The sequence below is a fragment of the Lygodium microphyllum genome, chromosome 10 (genome assembly GCF_053477565.2).
Source record: "Lygodium microphyllum isolate KBCC chromosome 10, Lygodium_microphyllum_v1.1.10, whole genome shotgun sequence".
NCBI lineage: Eukaryota > Viridiplantae > Streptophyta > Polypodiopsida > Schizaeales > Lygodiaceae > Lygodium > Lygodium microphyllum.
The window spans coordinates 144,999,593-145,009,517 of NC_141144.1; positions in this window are offsets into that span (position 1 = coordinate 144,999,593).

The window sequence follows — 9,925 nt, forward strand, 5'->3', positions numbered from 1 at the left end:
GGAAAAATGGTTTTAATGAAGGGTTCATTTTAAGAAATTATTAACAATGGGTGACATTTTATTAAGTTATAAACCTTAATAAGAAAACAACGATTCCTTCTTAAAATTTTAATTACAACTTATTAGGGTGAAATGGTGCTTAAACAAAACCCAGACTGCAATTCCCAGACTGGGGTCTCTAAATGCAAATTCATTAATTAAAAATTAATGGTGATATGGAGCACTTTTTTACCAGCGTGTACTTTTTTGTGATGGCTGGTTTATTTTTATTAAAAATTAAAGTGTCTCTGAAGCACACATAGCGCGTGCAAAGTGAACAACTGGTTGATTTTTAATTATTAGAAACTGTGTGTTTAGTGCGAGTGCATGTGAAAAAGTGGGTGGATAAATTTCCTTTTAACAATTAACCGTGGTTAAGGGATGACCAAAATAAATAAAGCTTAAAAAATAAATACCTGGTAGGGGTGTGCATACAAAAGACTGAAGCACACTGAGTAGTCCCAAATGCAAGGAATCTAGTCAAAAAAGCAAAAACCACATACTCGAAAAAATAAAACACCTCAGTGTGTTTGTTTTATTTTGAATTTCTTTATTTTTTTATTTTTTTTATTTTTTTAAATTTTTTTAAAAAGTTGTATTTTAGGTGTGTTTGTATTGTGTATAGTGTTTGGTTTTGTTTGTTTTTTTTCTTTTCTTTTTCTTTTTTTGTTATTTTTTTAAATAATTAAAACGGGATATATGACACATGAATATGTTGTGAAGTGTAAGAGTGGGATTTCAACAATCCAACAAGTATCAACAATGTGTTTGAATGTATGCATGATTTTTCAGTTGATTTTTGGAATTTAAAATGAATTTTCATGAGGTAAAGTATTAAATTTAGGATTTTGGCTTCAAATAATACTTTAGCCATTTACGAAAACATTTTCAATTGAGAAATTATTGGCAAAAGGGGCAAGGGGATTTGTGAAAATTTTTGAATTTTTTTAATAAATATTTTTGAATTTTTACCAATTTTAATGAATTTTACTCATTTCACATGTATTTTTGAAGGAATTTAGAAAGTTTTGAATTTTTTGCAATTTATTTTCTTAAATTCCCACTTTGAAAAATAGTGCGAATGATTTCAGCAATGTTGGAAAATTTTTAAGGATTTTTTTTTGTAAATTTTTTGAATTTTAAATGAAATTTAATGAATTTTTGAAGTTTTTAGGTGCTTTATGTGTATTTTGACGTGTTTTTATATATTTTGCAGGTTGTGAAATTAAAAGGCAGTACTCGAGCTGCATGTGAACAACGGAGGATGACTGCTTGTGAACGGCTGACTGCAACACACCACCGCACGGACAAGTCGAAGGCGTGTCCTCGCGCGTGAAAGCTCGCGAGCCACACCCGTACACACGCACACCGCAAGGGGCACACAACGTGGGAATAGGGGAGGGAGAGGGGAGGGGTGCTACGGGTGGAGAGGGGGGTGGGTGGGAAAGGGCACACCACCACACGGACAAGTCGAAGGCGCGTCCTCGCGCGTGAAAGCTCGCGAGCCACACCCGTACACACACGCACACCGCAAGGGGCACACAACGTGGGAACAGGGGAGGGAGAGGGGAGGGGTGCTGTGGGTGGAGAGGGGGGTGGGTGGGAAGGGGGGCTAGGGGAAGGGCAACTAGGGTTAGTGGGTTAAGGGTTAGGGGGACTAGGGTTAGGTGGTGAAGGGTTAGGGGTTAGGCTAACTCGGGTGGGGGAGGGGAGATTAAGGTAACTGGGGTTGGGTAGGGGGGGTTAAGGTAATTGGGGTTGGGTAGGGGGGGTTTAAGTTTAGAGGGAGCAGGCTAATTTTGGAGGGGGGCCCAAGTTTGGAGGGGGGGCCCAATTTGGGGAGGGGGGCAAAAAATGGCGGGCGGTTAGGTGGGGAGGAGAAGGAGGAGGAGGGCGGGGCAAAGGTGGGTGGAGAAGGTGGAGAAGAGGAAGCGGGGCAGAGGAGGGTGGAGAAGGTGGAGAGAAGGAAGCTAGCGGGGTGACACGGGAGGAGGAAGCCCTCGAAGAGGGCGGGGCGGCGCAGGAGGAGGGAACCGTGGAGTGCAGACGAAGGAGGAGGGGGAAGGTGAACGCAAGGGCGGGCGAAGGGGAAGGGAGTAGGAGGGGGTCGACGAGGCAGCGAGGAGAATGAGGGGGAAGGCGAACGCAAAAATCACAACGAACAGGTATGTGATGTTTTTTTTTGCCTCTTTTTTTCTTTGTTTGTGTGTTTTTTTTTTCTCTTTTCGTTTTGGTTATTTTGTTTGTGTATTTTTCGTTGAGGAAGTGAATAAATTCCAGCGTGTTTTTTTTCTTTTTTTTTCTTTTTTTTCTTTGTCTTCATTTTATGTGTTTTTTATTTGAGTGTATGTAGTTTTTTTAATTTGGTTGTGGTTGTTTTTTTTGTTTAAAAGTTCATTTTGTGTGTGTGTGTGTTTTTTTAAAAATAAAAAAAAGTGTTGTTTGTTGTTTTTGTTGTTGTTTTTAATGTAGGTTGTTTATTTTTAATTATTATTTGTTTAATTGTCTTTTAATGGTGTGTGTTGTTTTTTATTTTTTGTTTCTTTTTTTAATAATAATAAATTGGTTATGGGTGTGAAAAAGGAGTACACCCCCGTCTCTCGCGCATGTGCGAGGTGGGAGTAAAAAAATTTGCATCGACAGGATCAGACGAGGCAGGGACGGCAACGTGCAAGGCACCAAGGTCACGAGGGCGTCCCGAGGCCCGTAAAACCAAAAATAGGCACGTTCACGTGCAACACGAGAAACGTGGCCACACTGTAAAAAGAAAGAAAATTAATAAAATCCAAACCGTTCAACGGATTGAAAAACCGTAAAAAGGAAAAATGTGCCAGGAGACAAGGGGAAGATGATAGAAAAATGCGACACGGGTTCCGCGGTAAAATCAGGGTGTTCACATGGGAAAAATACAAAAAAAGCCTGAAAACACTTACGTGTATTAATATCGGAAAGAAGGAAAAATGTGCTGAATAATGTGTCCAACAATCTTATCATGGCAAAACATAGTTCCGATCGAGATAGGACGTGTTCACATGGGAAAAACCCAAAAAATGAACCCGAAAATAAACTCAAAAATTAATACGGGAAGAACCATGCACCAAATAGAGGACAGTGAAAAGGAAAAGTGTCCGGAAGAAAGAGATTCACAAGGCTGGTACATCAAAACTCAGTTTGGGGGAAATGAGGAGGGGTTCACATGGGAAAAACACGAAAAACAAAACTGAAAACACTATGAAAAATCAATAACTAAAAATCTAGCAGTCAGAAGAGGAAGGAGGAAAAAGGAAAAAGTGGGGGAAAGATTGGCAGGATATGGCTGTCAAATTAAACTAAAATTCTGGTGCAAATAGGACATGTTCACATGGAAAAATGTAAAAAATAAGCACGAAAAGGGCCCAAAAACCCGCAAAAATTAATAGCGGACCAACCGTGCATTTGAATGACACGAAGAAAGAAGGAAAAATGTCAGGGGGAATGGGCAAGGTAGGGCTGGCACCTCAAATCAGTGTTCTGAAGCAATAAATATGCGTTTACATGAAAAATCGTCTATTTTTGGGAAAGTGCTTCAAAAATTAATAACTTTAGAACCGTTTTTTGGAACAGGGGTTGGTAAAAAGGAAAAATGGGCAGTTTGAAGGGACAAACATAGCTATGCAGTTGGATGTGATTCTTAGTGAACATAGGGTGCATTCGCATGGAAAAATCACAAAATAAAGAATAAAGGCAAACGGTCAAGGAACAACTCCAGAGACATGATAAAATGAAGTAATGGCATAGAGGCATGACCATAGCAGGGTATATGCATAGAGGTAGGCAACATAGACGTGTAGGGACGCGCCCTCACACTTAAAACCTTAGCAGGAAGGGTAAACCGAATATCAAGGACCTAGTACCACACAACAGACCAACCACGAACATCCCCACACTTAAGACATGACCGTCACTGAGAAACAGAAGGTGTAGGGTTAGAAAAACTTGGCCCATATTGCCGAGGAGGAATGTCGACTATCGAGGTTGCATCTTATATCGTTATCGGGTGCAGGAGATAACAAGGTGTCTTCACAGTACGGGTCCAACGCCCTTCGTGGCAGGGACCATGTGGCAGAACCGAGGGAGGTAGCTAGTGGAAGGAATCGTAACAAATTCGTCGATGAGGGATATTGCATTCAACTCACGATCACTCAAATGGAATGAAAGAACAATCACTTGCCCCATTACTAACATCACTCGATGTAATAATGATGGGACCCATAGCTCATACCTAGTTTAAGAATTGACAAAGGGATGGTGCAGAGGGAGTATGCCAGGGTGCACAATTGATGGTGCATTAGTGTGTCCAACCCCGTTTGGCATAGGTGCAAGGAGGAAGGCGAGGGAGCTTGGCAGTGTAATGTACAGAACAAAGTGACGTGTCCCGTGCTGATGGTAGAGACCCATCCTGTGGGTGCAGAGGGAAACAGGAACGTACTTGACTCCAATGATCGTAACGTCTCTCAATCCTCACCTCTCGATAATTGATTGAAGAAACACCAATCACACTCAACCCACTCTCTGTCTCACGCTCTGTTGAAAGATACAGAGGGCAACCCATTCCTGAAACCCATTGATGTAATCCTCGCTGTCACTTGTACAGAGCTTGTATGCCTTGTGGGCAATTGATGGTGCAACTGTGCAGCCTGCCCTGTGCCGGCATACAGTGCAAGAAGGAAGGCCAGGGAGCCTTATGGTGCAGTGCACAGGAACAAATCATGCATTGTGCATTGAGAGGCCCATCCCGTGCGTGTAACACTCCATTCACACATCTCACCTCTCATTTAATTTGAAGGGAAAGACTGGTCATTCACCCCACCCTCTATCTCACTCTTTGTTGAAAGATACAGAGGGGAACCCATACTCACATCCCCATCCTGTTAGGATGAAAGCTCACATCACTCAAGGGGTTGGTGATGAAGATCATGTCGGCTATTGTTCTCATCAGGATCTTGAGGATGACACGTACCTAGGGAGGCAGCCTACAAATCTCATACTTTAATGATTTGTAAGAAAAGTCACCTGTTAAGAAGGGTAGACATACTGATATTGCAAAGACAACCCACCAAGGGAGGTGGCTTCAAATTAGTTGCTAGAAAGGTACTGCTAATGAGTCAGCTATCCTGAACTGCAGGGTGTTACCACCTTTTCCACAGTCAGCTTCCCGCCCAAGGGTGTTTCCACCTTTTCTTGGAACGAGGTCTGTTATAATAGGAAATTTCTTCCTTTTCTCCCATAATAGTTTTTTTTGTTTGTTTCTTTTTCCTTTTTTTTTTTGTTAAGAAAGAGAATGGTAGAAATACCATGTGTTAGGACCAAACTCACCACCGTTGTTAGATCAAACGAAAAGAGAACAAAGTCGGATTAAGATGTATCTGCGAGGGGCTAGCAGAACGAGACCGCCTCATGAGGAGAATCATAAGGGTTATAAGAAGCACAAAGAAAAGGATAGTGCGATGCCCAAAAGGGGGAGGGTAGGTCGACTATGATTGTCAAGATCCCCAGGGAGAGAAGTACTTCTTCAGACGATAGCCATTGATCAGGAAAGGATCATCAAAGGCATCAACGGTCTGCACCTGAACAAAGCCATTAGGATTGATAGCAAGTACATTGTATGGACCCATCCTGTCACGATTGTGGGAGAGAAGGAAGGAGTCTCACTTGTAGCTTTCTTGCTTGCACAATGGGGGAATATACACACAGGTGGAGGCTGAAAATAGTTTTCCTCTTCTTAGTTGTGTAAGCCAAAAGAACTCTAGTACATAGAAATAGAAAAACCCTATATATGGGTCTCAAACCAAACTCAACTAACTAAGGTGACATACTAACTGAGCCACGAACTAGAGTAGATAAGGATAGCTGTCATCTAGCTATTATTCATGGGCGGTGTACCAACCGCATCTACAGCTAACAAGTCGGTGACATAAATGCACAACAGTCACCCTGGCATATCACGAGTGGAGCTCGATATCTCAACACTCCCCCTCGAGCTCAATCCCAATTCCTGCACACCAAGCAGGTCTCTGAACTTGCGCAGCTTCTCTATGCCCAATGCCTTCGTGAATATATCAGCTACCCGATCCTCTGTGCTGACATAAACTAGATCAATAAGACCTAGTAAAACCCTCTCCCGCACATAGTGATAATGCACCTCAATGTGCTTTGTTCTAGCATGATAGATTGGGTTATTTGTGTATACTGCTCATGTTGTCATAATAAATGACAACTACCCCATCTGTAGGCTGATGCATATCATAAAGTAGCTTATGCAACCAAGCTACCTCACATGCAGCCATTGCTGCACCCTTGTACTCAGCCTCTGTGCTCGACAAGGCAACTGTAGGCTGTTTCTTGCTGCTCCAAGTGACTGCAGCACTCCCAAAAGAGAACACATATCCACTGATAGATCGTCTATCAGAAATACTACTAGCCCAATCAGCATCAGTGTATCCATGCAACTATATTTGAACCCTAGTCTCATAAAATAGTCCATACTGCAATGTGGACTTCACATACCTTAGTATGCGTCTAGCCGAATCCAAATGTGGTTTCCTTGGAGCCTGCATAAACTGACTTACCAATCCAACATCATAGCTCAAATCTGGCCTAGTAATAGTCATATAAATCAAACTTCCTACTATGTGTCTGTACATAGTAGGGTCTTCCAGAAGCTCACCTGCATCTGCACTCAGCTTCACATTCTGCTCCAAAGGAACTGAAATAGGCTTACAACTTGTCATCCCATATTTGGACAGCATGTCCAATCCATACTGCCTCTGCAAGAGCCGTATCCCACTTGGTGATCTAATCACCTCAATGCCCAAGAAGTAACTCAGCTCTCCCAAATCCTTCATCTCAAACTTATGCTTCAATAGCATTTTCACATGAAGGATATCTTCATTACTATCACCTGTCATAATCAAATCATCAACATAAATGACAAGTAGCATAATACCTTTCTCTGTTTTTCTCACATAAAGTGAGAAATCTGCCTTGGAAATCTGAAAGCCAATAGTGACAAGATACTGTCCTATCTTGTCAAACCATGCTCTAGGTGCTTGCTTCAAGCCATACAAGGCTTTCTTCAACCTGTAAACAAACTCAGGATGAACAGCATGCACATAACCTGGTGGCTGCTCCATATAGACCTCTTCTTGCAAATCACCATGCAAGAAGGCATTCTTTACATCCATCTGATGTAAAGACCATCCCTTTGATGCAGCCATAGCAATGACTACTCTTACGGTTGCCATCCTTGCAACCGGACTGAATGTTTCTTCATAATCAATACCATATGTTTGTGCATACCCCTTAACTACTAATCTTGCCTTGTATATATTCACAGAACCATCTACATTGTGTTTCACCTTATAAACCCACTTACAACTAATTGCATTATTATCTTTAGGCAAAGGTACCAATTCCCATGTAGCATTTGCTTCCAAGGCATCCATTTCTTCATCCATGGCTTTCTCCCATTTTTCTTTTCCCATGGCTTGCTCAAAAGAAGTGGGTTCTAGTTCCTGTATCACTTTGACCATATAGGCATAGTGAGTGGATGTAAATCCATCATATTTCAGCCTATCCACAGGATACCTAGCTCTGGTAGACCTATGCAAAGTAGGTTCACTCCCAGGTGCTCTCAAAACATCCATGGTCTTCCTTACTCCAGGTGTAACAATAGAAGGAATACCCAACTCATCATCAATGCTCTGTTCTAAGCCACTGGATTCACCATCCACATAAGAGTGACCTGCATTCACATCAAACATGGGTTGATCTACCTTCTCTTTTCCTTTTCGTGAAACCTGCATACCACTATCTGCATTGTTTTGAGGAGATTCTCCTGATCTCAATCTTCCTGTCCATGGTGAAGAATGTGAACCATTGCTAGAGGACACTCCAGGTCCACTAATATTTTGTGACTGTTGCTGTGAATTATGTGCAGCATTACCATTTTGTGCATCTACATCATCAATCACATTTACTGGTTTATACAAGCTACTCATCTCATCAAAAACAACATCTCTGCTCACTGTAAACTTACGAGTAGAAGGGTTATAGCATCTATACCCTTTCTGCAAAGAGTAACCAATAAAGATTCACTTCTCAGCTTTTGGATCCAACTTGGATCTCAACTCATCTGGCACATGAACATAGGCAATGCAACCAAAAATCTTTAAATGAGAAATTTCTGGTTTCCTACCAGTATACCTCTCCTCTGGAGTCATCCCATGTATTGCTGCAGTGGGAGTCCTGTTCATTATGTAGACTGTTGTAGCAACTGCTTCAGCTCAGTAAAAAATCTGGCAAGTCTTTTTCATTGAGCATGGCATGAGATACCTCTCCAATATGCCTGTTTTTCCTTTCTGCAATTCCATTTTGTTGTGGGGTATGATTGCATGAATATTGTTGCTTTATGCCATGCTCCTGCAGGAACCTTGCAAACTCATTTGAGAGGTACTCTCTCCCTCCATCTGACCTTAGGCATTTTATTTCTAGGCCTGTTTCTTTTTCAACCATAGCTTTAAGAGTTTTGAAATCCCCAAACACTTCACTTTTCTTTTTCATAAAATACACCCAAACTTTTTTGCTATAGTCATCAATAAAAGTGACAAAATAATGATAACCTCCAATAGATGCAGCCTTAGTAGTCCACACATCAGAGTGGATTAATTCCAATGGCTTCTTACTCTCTTGAACATGTCTAGGAAATGGTTTCCTTGCCTGTTTTCCAAATTGACAGGCTTCACATACCTTATGCATTTCTGTAACCTTGAATTTAGGCAATCTTGCAACAATATTTTGGGCTTGCATTGATTTAAGTCGCTGTACATTAACATGACCAATGCATTTATGCCAGATATCAATATCTGCTACACCGGTCCCATATGCAAACATTGCTGCACTCAATTCAGGCATGTCTGTATCCAACGTAAACATTCTGCCCTTCTTCTTTGCTTTTGCTCTATCAAGCGACCTTTATTTTTCATATCCTTAATAAAGCATCCATGAGAATTAAATCTGACCTGCAAGCCATGCTCAACCATTTGATCAACAGAAACCAGGTTCTTGGTGATATTTGGGACATGAAATACATCCGACAGGTATTTCGTTTTCCCATCCTGCATAGACAAAGAAATATTTCCAATTTGCACAATAGGATGTGCAGTATCATCACCAGTCTCCACAAATCCTAGTTTTTCCATTTTCCTTGCATCCTGCATCCATTCTACATGACCTGTCATGTGGTTTGATGCACCTGAGTCAACATACCACACATCGTTGCTTTCTTCTGCACTTGTCACAGAATTGGTCATGTGTTGCACCATAAACAAATGCTCGTTTCTGTCATCACCTTGTCTACTAGAAGATGCATAATTCCCTTGTTGCAATTTTCTATTCATGATGTCATTCTGCTTTTTATAGCAGTCTTTAGCCGTATGACCCATTTTACCACAGTAGTAGCATTCAACATTGCTATTTGCATTTTGGCCTCTTTGCCATCCACCACGACCTTTTTAGCTCCCCTACCTCTAGAGTTATCACGTCCTCCTCCATAGGACTGGTTTTCTTGAGTTTATTGCATATTTTGATTTCTACCACGGCCTCCAGATCGGCCTCCTCTACCTCTGCCTCTACCTCTTCCAGCATTTGAGTAGAAGACAACTTCTTTTGAAGTTCCTCCTGAAGAAGATGCACCACCATTTCTCTGCTCCTCAGAAATTAGAAGAGCAATCAACTCCTCAAAATCAGGAAATCTTTCACGGACGGAAATGGATGTTCGGAACTGTGCATAATCCTTTCCTAGACCATTCAAGGTCACAGAAACTAAATCATCATCTTCCACCGGCAA